At 41.2% G+C, this 9,793-nt stretch overlaps 1 protein-coding gene across 1 annotated transcript in view; it reads left to right on the top strand.

Annotated features, from left to right (window-relative positions):
* Positions 1-897: 897 nt before the first annotated feature.
* The window catches only part of LOC147710024 (major histocompatibility complex class I-related protein 1-like), a 176,094-nt gene continuing 167,198 nt past the window's right edge, over positions 898-9,793 (top strand). Inside the window, exon 1 of the mRNA XM_086920696.1 lies at positions 898-1,033. The gene's annotated coding sequence lies outside the window, so the exon portion shown is untranslated. The remainder of the gene's footprint in view (positions 1,034-9,793) is intronic.

The following is a 9,793-nucleotide window of genomic DNA, read 5'->3' as shown; positions in this document are numbered from 1 at the left end:
ATACATCAATTTTATACTACTGAAAATCAAATAGCGCCTAGAAACGTGCAGGGAATGTTAGTGCAGCAGTCAGTGCTCTCGAGGGGCAATCAGTAGAATGTGTCTGCTATGCACAGTGTCTCCCGACTCCAACAGCACAGCAAACCATGTCCCCTCCTTCACGCTCTGGCTCTACAAAGGCCCGGTATTTCACACGTTATTTAGCAGCGCCGCCCACCCCCCATACAAGCAATCACGGCTGTGCCACACCTCGACGACGGGGCTTTTATCCCTGTTAATGACACAAGCACCGCCGCACGCTGCCCGCAGAGTGCGGCTCCGGGACCTTTTATGCTCAAATAGAATTTGTGTAAAGCTTCATTAATGTACATGAGAATGCTTTTGCGCAACCTCCAGGCAGGAATCGTTAGTGCTACAAAAAAGGAGATTCACAGCCTTTAATTTCCTTCCAGGCTTCTATCCCCTTAAGTGTCACACATAGGGTTTGTGGGCTCAGTTTCCCAGCACTGTCCTTCTGTCTGGCTGGAAAGAGTGCCCTACACTGTGCTCCAGATGGAGGGCAGCGAAATCATGGGTCAGAGTGGAGACGTCATGCTAGGTGAGCTGCCTTGTAGGAGGAAGTGAAATCCTTTGAAGAAAAAGTTTTCCAAAGGTAGGCTAATTGGAGGGGTTTTCATAGGCACACATGCTAGTTATCTTGATTTAGACCACGCCCCTGCAGAAATAGGCCACACCCCCTTAAGAGGTTTGCCCCGCCCTTTTTAGAGCACCCCCAGTTTTTTATTTCCACTTAAAGCCCTGCCCTGAGCTCCCCCGGCTTCGGAGGGGCAGGAGACCCCGCCGCCCCCCTGCACCGTGATGACAGCGCCTCGAAGACCCGCGCGCTCCTGAAGACGTCCCAGTGACGCTGCCGCCAGTCTGGCTGGGGCGGGTGTGCGCCGCCCTGCTTCTGGCACAGGGCGCCGGGCGCTCCCTCAGATTCTGCTGCTGCTGCTGTGGTTAGGGGGGCTCTGCCCGCCCCCCGCCGCCGACGGTGAGTATCCCTGATGCACACGGAGGGACTGGGGTGAATCACTCAAACACACATGAAGGTGCTGCTAGGAGCTTGAGTGATCCGCCCAGGGTCACACGATGGCGGGGTAATCGAAGGAGAGCGCTGGGAACCGGATCCCTCCAGGGGCACCGCGTCGGCTCAGCATCGCGTGATCCTGGGCAAATGACTCAATCTCCGGGCCGTGCCCAGAATAAGTAAATCAGTAACATCTTTGAGGGGAGAGGAAGTACCGAACCGGGCTACGATCTACTGTGCAAACACACGCAGCATCACATGACTTTTACCACCAATGGGGATTGTTATGTACTGCAATAGGTGTAGAGCTCTGAAGTGAATGTAGAGCTGAAAACTGTGCCATACTAGCACAAATGCGTCATACAGTCTAATATTTAGCAGTTGCGTAGCTTAGAATGTGCGTAGCTTAGAATGTGCGTTAACCTTTAACTTTCAGTGCCACCGCATGTTATGCCTCATTCTGATATGGTTGATATCTTGGAATGTGCCGACCGGCGACCACCACTTATTTTCAGGGTCCACCACATGCTATACTTCCTTCTGAGATGGCTCACCTTTTGGAACATTAATGTGACGTCACCTCTTTAAATACATTGCTAACTCATGAATGAATGTATATGTCAAGTTGTCAACCCCTTTTTTTTAATGCTGCCACTGCATGTTACACCTCATTCAGACATAACTCACTTCTTGCAATGTGCACGTCGTCTCCTTTGTTACCACTGTTACTGCATGGTATTCCTCATTCTGTGATAAGTCACTTCGTGGAATGTGCATGTCCCCCCTTCGTTCCCAATTTTACCACATGTTATGCCTCATTCTGAGATGAGCAAAACACACAAGATGATGGACGGAATGTTGCACAATGGCAAAACATTCACCCCCAGTCACAGATCTGGGGTTAATCCATCTTATTTTGCTCACCAAGCCACCCCAGTTCAGACATGGCCATATGCAAATCAGTCTTGACCTTGTGCCTCATGGGAACAGTCCAGCCCGAACTGCCATGCCATGTCTTCCCTGGACCGGAATCAAGCATCCTAGGACCGGTTCTGGTGTGGAGTGCAAAGAAACGATGGATTTAGGCCCAGATCTCTGTACTGGGGTGAATGTATGACATTGTTCTGCATTCTGTCCATCAACTGTGGTTTTGCATCATTCTGAGATGAGTCACTTCTTGGAATGTGCATGTGCTCTCCCCCCCCCCCCCCCCCCCGCTTCCTTGTTTTACCGCATGTTATACCTCATGCTGACATAACTAACTTCATGGAGTGTGCATGTCACCCCTTGAGTTACCAATCCTACCGCATATTATACCTCATTCTGTGATTGTTGTGGTATGCTGGGAAAGTGTGGCTGAGGACTGAATGGTGATTGTCTATGGGAAGCCAGTGGAGTTCCTTCAGGTGTGGTGTGAGTGCGGTTTGGGAAAATGAGAGTGATTCTAGCCACTGAGTTCTCAGTGGTCCGCAGCCTTCTGGTGAGCTGTTTGTTGATCCCAGCATAGAGGTTGTTCCCGTAGTCCCGCTTGCTTGTGACGAGGGCGTGCGTAACAGGTTTCCTGGTGCTGTTTCGGAGCCATTTGAAAATCTTCCTCAGTATCTTTACGGCATAGACGTGTGTGGCGGTGACGTTGTTGACGTGGCCAGTCATGTTGAGCTTGCTGTCGATGACGATCCAGAGGTTCTTGGCGCTGTCGGTCCTAGCTCTGTTGCCCCCAGGTGTAGGTCCTTGGTAAAGTGCTTGCACCGAAGATCATGATTTCTGTCTTCTCGGTGTTCAGCTTTAGACTGTTGGTCTTCATCCTGTGGGTGATTTCAGTCACGCAGGCATTATACTCGATCCGGTTACTGGGTGTTGTTAGACCTGACAGCCTTTAGTGTGGTCTTCCTCCAAACGTTTCACCTTTCCCCCTCTTGTTTGCTACAAATGGCCCTGGGACTCTGTGCTGTTTCCCACTGCTGACCAGAGCTAAAGTGTTTGTGCATTCTCCTTTAAATATGGTGAAAATGGCGTACACCCGATTGGCACATTTAATTTACTTATAAGTCCTTAGTAAAGTAGTACTGCATGTACCCAGGGCTTGTAAATTAAATGCTAGTAGTGGCCCTTAGCACTTACTGTGCCATGCACCTATGTAGCCCTGTAAAACATGCGTCCAGCTTTAAACTGCCAATTTGACTTGGCAAAATAAACCTTTTGCCTAGTCTAAACCCTTTGTTTTAATACATATGTCACCCCAAGGTAGGCACTACAGAGCTCACAGGGCAGGGTGGGTGCATTGCACCTTTATGTTTTACATGGCATGGTAGTGAAAAGTCCTGAATTTGTTTCTCACTAGTGTAAGCCCTACATCTCCCATAGAATAGCATTGGGTTACCTTATTAGCTTAAATTGGTGCTAAATTTTGATTGGGAACAAGTAGAAAAGTCATGTTTGAACTTAAAAGAATTGCAATTGGAAATTCAAATTAATGATAAAGTCGGATTTTAAATCACAAATCTGAACATGGCATTTTAAAAAAGTGATATTATATTATTGTCCTAACCATTTGATGCCTGCAGCACGTGTCCTGGTTCCCATGACTGGGAATAGAGTGCCAGTTGGGCTTTGTGTATTCCTCCCAGACAGTGAGACAAAGGGGGATTAGATGTTGGCAGGATGGGCCAGCCTGCCAGTATTAGAGAGGTTGAGCTGTTCACTGCCCCACCTACAATTCAAGGGACTGCTCCAGCTCAATCACAAACAACTGGGCACCAGCTTTTTGTGGTTCAGTGGTGTTGCATCAGTCCGACTCCCTCTATGTACAACTGGCCTGGGTTCTGGAACTTATTGTGTTTGAGGGGGACCAGGGAGTCAGTACCGGAGGTGATCCAATTGTTGAAATTCTTGACGGCTTGCGTAGGTTGTTTCTGTGCTTGGGCCAGTAGGTGTTGAGAGTGGTGTCTCAGGCCTTGTCAGTGAAGATGTTCCAGTTTCTACAAGCTTGTCTCGTGGTGGTGTGTGTACGTTGGACTGCGATGAGGGTGATGAACTTGACTCTGGCATGATCAGTCCAAGAGACTGGTGTGGGCCTGTCAACTCTGGTGTTGCTGAAGGTGTTGAATCTAGGGTCCAGGAGGTATCCGGCAAAGTAGTTAGTTTACTTTACTCACTGGGTGAGGCCCTGGCTTCCAAGGTCTTTGATGAGTTGGGGTCAGCTTGTCTTCCTGATGGAAGTTCAGGTTTCCGAGTAGGATGTAATTGCTAGCGTCAAGGGTAATTGGTACGATGAATTCCGGATGCTGTTGGGGAACATAGTGCAAGGTCCTGATGGTCTGTAGATGAGGGCACAGCTTAGGGTGTTCTGTGTTGGAGGAGGGGGTGCCTGTGGAGGTGGTGCAGCTAATTCTGTTCTTGTGGAGGATGGCGAGTCTGCCTCTTGGCTTGTGAAGTTTGTCTTGCCTGGCGATGTCGGATGCCGATGCAGAGTTTAGCTAGGTCTCTATGAAATGTCTGTGGCATGTTTGGAGAGTGAGAGGTTACTGAAGAGTATGCAATTGAGTGCGGAGTGTAGTTTGGGTGGTTGCAGGACTGTGTGAGTGCAAGAGAGTGCAGGGGATTGCTACCTCTGTATTATGTGGTTCAGCAAAGCAGCAGCATGTGGAGCCGCGGCCAAGATTGAGGGCACTGGGGTAGCAGTGGGAGGTGGGAGGTCCAGCGTTCCAGGCTATGAGCACGGACCAGGCTCAGATGTGCTTGCCTTTAGTGCAACAGTGGCGCGGCTGCTCTGTGGACACAATTAAGTAGGTCTTGGGAGGGGGCAGTGATGTCACTTCTTGTGCAGTTTTGTGCAGATGGATGATGGGTGTAGCAAAGTGAGTTTCTGTTGCAGTAACCCCTCCCCCCCTTTTTGCCAGGTTTCTGATGCACTTTGACTGAGTGTGCCCTGGCCCCTGCCAATCAGGGACCCAGGGCCTGTGTTCTTTCCCTAAATGTGTACCATTATTTCCATAATTGGCACAACTCTGGCCTATCTTTAAGACCCTTTATGGGGTACCTATGACACCAAGGGCATGGTAGCCAGGGAAAGGCCTCTGAGGGCTGCTGCATGTATTATGCCACCCTCGGAGACCACTCACCACAAAAATGCACCATTGCCATTGCAGCCTGCATGTTGTGTTGCAGCTAAAACTGAAGAGTCGACATGGCACACATCCCTGTGTGCTATGCCTGCCCAGCACTCCATGAGGGTGCCCTATACCTTATGTGCGAACGGTATACACTCAAAATATCGAGTTTTTAATATCGATTTGCATTAGTATCGATTAAAACATATAGAATGGACACAATATCGACTGGACAGAATATAGACTACAAAAATATCAAATAGGATAGCATTAATATCGAATCAAAAATATAGAATGGACATAATATCGACTGGACAGAATATAGACTACAAAAATATCAAATAGGATAGCATTAATATCGAATCAAAAATGTAGAATGGACAAAATATCGAATGGACAGAATATAGACAACAAAAATATAGAATGGACAGAATATAGACTACAAAAATATAGAATGGACAGAATATAGACTACAAAAATATCGAATTTGAGGTAAGTTAATATCAATTTTTAAAGTGTTTTTTATGTTAGTATATGTTTGAAAAATGTATATTTATTTTATTATTTATATTAATTTTATTATTTATAATAATTTTTATTATGTATATTAATTAATTTTTTTGTATGGTATTTAATTTTTGCGTAATATAATTCTGTAGCGGGTTGTGGGTTTATAAAGGAGTAAGGTGGGAAGGAATTTAAATATAATTAATTAAATATGTTAATTTATTTATTGGTATTTATTTTGAATTAATTGTTAATTAACTATTAATTAGTAATTCATTAAAATATAATTTGTAATTAATTTTAATTAATTGATTAATTGATAAATATGTTAATTTTAGTAATTTATTTTCTGTAGCAGGTTGTGGGTTTATAGGGAAATAGGGTGGGAAGTAATTTAATTATAAAAAATTGCATATGTTAATTTATTTATTGGTATTTTTTTAGAATTAATTGTCAATTAACTATTAATTGGTAATTCATTAAAATATAATTTGTAATTAATTTTAATTAATTGATTAATTGATAAGTATGTTAATTTTAGTAATTTATTTTCTGTAGCGGATTGTGGGTTTATAGGGGAATAGGGTGGGAATAATTTCATTATTATTAATTAAATATGTTAATTTATTTATTGGTATTTATTTTGAATTAATTGTTAATTAATTAATAATTGTTAATTAATTAAAATATAATTGGTAATTAATTTTAATTAATTGATTAATTGATAAATATGTTAATTTTAGTAATTTATTTTCTGTAGCGGGTTGTGGGTTTATAGGAGAATAGGGTGGGAAGTTATTTAATTATAAATAATTAAATATGTTAATTTATTTATTTGTATTTATTTTGAATTCATTGTTAATTAATTATTAATTAATTAAAATATAATGGGTAATTAATTTTAATTCATTTATTAATTGATAATTATGTTAATTTTATAAATTGATTTCTGTAGTGGGTTGTGGGTTTATAGGGGAATAGGGTGGGAAGTAATTTAATTGTAAGTAATTCAATTTTTAAAATCTTTTTTTAATCTAATTTGTAATTATTTTTTAATTGTTAATTAATTTATTGTTAATTGGTAAATAATTTGTATTAGTAGGTAATTATTTTTAATAATTAATTTGTATTTGTATTTTTAATTGATTAATTTATATATTATATAAAAGTGTTAATTATTTTAATAAATTTGTAATTGGTATTAATATTTATTTTATTTTTATTTATATATTAAGTTTTTACTTTCCCTACTGTTGCACTCACTGGAGTTGGAATAGTAGTTTTTACCCTCCTGCTATCCAACGCTTTCCCTACTGTTGCACTCACTGGAGTGGGAATAGTACTTTTTACCCCTACGCTATCCAAAGCTTTCCCTACTGTTGCACTCTCTGGAGTTGGAATAGTAATTTTTTCCCTCCCGCTAGCCAACGCTTTCCCTACTGTTGCACTCTTTGGAGTGGGAATAGTAATTTTTACTCCTACGCTATCCAATGCTTTCCCTACTGTTGCACTCTCTGGAGTGGGAATAGTAATTTTTACCCCTATGCTATCCAGCGCTTTCCCTACTGTTGCACTTTCTGGAGTGGGAATAGTAATTTTTACCCTCCCGCTATCCAACGCTTTCCTTACTGTTGCACTCTCTGGAGTGGGAATAGTAATTTTTACCCCTACGCTATCCAACGCTTTCCCAACTGTTGCACTCTCTGTAGTGGGAATTGAAATGTTTACCCTCCCGCTATCCAACGCTTTCCCTACTGTCGCACTTTCTGGAGTGGGAATAGTAATTTTTACCCTCCTGCTATCCAACGCTTTCCCTACAGTTGTACTCTCTGGAGAGGGAATAGTAAATTTTACCCCTAAGCTATCCAACACTTTCCCTACTGTTGCACTCTCTGGAGTGGGAATAGTAATTTTTACCTCTACGCTATCCAACGCTTTCCCTACTGTTGCACTCTTTGGAGTGGGAATAGTAATTTTTACCTTCCCGGTATCCAATGCTTTCCCTACTGTTGCACTCACTGGAGTGGGAATAGTAAGTTTTATGCCTACGCTATCCAACGTTTTCCCTACTGTTTCACTCACTGGAGTTGGAATAGTAATTTTTACCCCTACGCTATCCAACGCTTTCCCTACTGTTGCACTGTCTTGTATATTCACTGAAAAAACCATAGGTTATAGACCATATATAGTTAGGAATTCGCATTTACAAAACCTTATTTTACTCACACAAAACCATTGAAATTCCATATATAGTTAGTTGCACTAACTATATATCGCGCACCCGCAATCCACTGCTGATGATGTCACATATTACATCATTCATGACATGGTCAGTGACATCACTGATGACATCACTGATGACATCTCAAATGACATCACTGATGACATCTCAAATGACATCACTGATGACATCACTGATGACATCTCATTTGACATTACTGATCACATCACTGATGAGATCATTCATGTGATAATACGATGAACCTCTTCAGACTCTAATATAACCTTAGATACAATCAGTGTAAACAGACACTCACAGACTGTCACTCATCCATGGAGTTACTCACACACCTAGTCAGTCATGCAAAGAATCAACCACACCTCCATTTCCTCAACTATACAGTTATACAAACTTTACTTATTCAAACATATACTAACACATATTTACTCTCTTATACAATCCCTGATACAAGTTCACAATGATCCATACAGCCACTCACACATTCACTGGCTCTTATGCACAGTTATTTATATATGTCAACTCTCACATGTACTGTGTTTTACATATGTACTTACTTTGACATGTAGCACTGAGATATCCATTCACTCACCAATACACTCATGCACACAGTCAACCGCCCATACAGCTGTTTCCACATGCACTTTTGAAACCATACATCTAGTGAATCAACTGCTCACACATCTATGCACAGTCATACACCTCCCAGCCACCCACACACACACTCAGTCTCCCATACAAATACTTGGGCAACCAATCAATAACCCATATAGTTACTCATATAGCTACTGATAAACACATGCAGCAGTTTACAGAACAACAGACATAATGATGCACAAATTAAGACAGTTTAGTCACTAACCCATGCACTCAGTGAGACACATTTAATCACTCACTCATACAGTCAGTCATGCACCTACTAAATCCTTCATCCAGACACTTATACATCCACTCATTCTTCAATATGTAAGACATATTTTAACTTTACAGAAACATACAGTCACTGGATGTTGTCATCAGTGATGTCATCAGTGATGTCATTTGAGATGTCATCAGTGATGTCATCAGTGATGTCACTGACCATGTCATGAATGATGTAATATGTGACATCATCAGCAGTGGATTGCGGGTGCGCGATATATAGTTATGCAACTAACTATATATGGAATTTCAATGGTTTTGTGTGAGTAAAATAAGGTTTTGTAAATGCGAATTCCTAACTATATATGGTCTATAACCTATGGTTTTTTCAGTGAATTTTCAAGGTTTTGTAAATGCTAATTCCTAACTATATATGGTCTATAACCTATGGTTTTTTCAGTGAATTTTCAAGGTTTTGTAAATGCTAATTCCTAACTATATATGGTCTATAACCTATGTTTTTTTCAGTGAATATATATATATACATACATATATAAACATATATCATCTGTATATTTATATAAATACAAACATAAATGCATGCATACATATATTTATATGCATACAGATGCATGTTATTTACATGAAAGTTGAAAAAACACTAATAAAAGCAAAGCTAAAAAGCCACCTCATTACAAACAGAATGGCTTTAACTTAAACGAGGGCGAGATCTATTGCATTTTCAATGCTTGTTTACTTTGGTTCCAGCAAGAAGGCATTCAGATGTGTCACACATTTGCCATAAATTCTGAATGTTAGCACTCTAGTTGCACATTAGATCACTGTAGTAAAGCTACAGCTCACCAGGGACGTCTGCTGCTGGTATTCAAAGTGCATGTTTCAGTCTGCATGTCAGAATTTTTTTAATGAAATAGAAGAGGATTTGAGAAGTCACTCAAAATGATCCCTAATTTTTCTTTCTGAAGCACTAATCACACTTTCTATGGC

This window comes from Lissotriton vulgaris, chromosome 5 (genome assembly GCF_964263255.1).
Source record: "Lissotriton vulgaris chromosome 5, aLisVul1.2, whole genome shotgun sequence".
NCBI classification, from domain to species: Eukaryota; Metazoa; Chordata; class Amphibia; order Caudata; family Salamandridae; genus Lissotriton; species Lissotriton vulgaris.
This window is presented reverse-complemented; position numbering and strand designations above follow the sequence as displayed.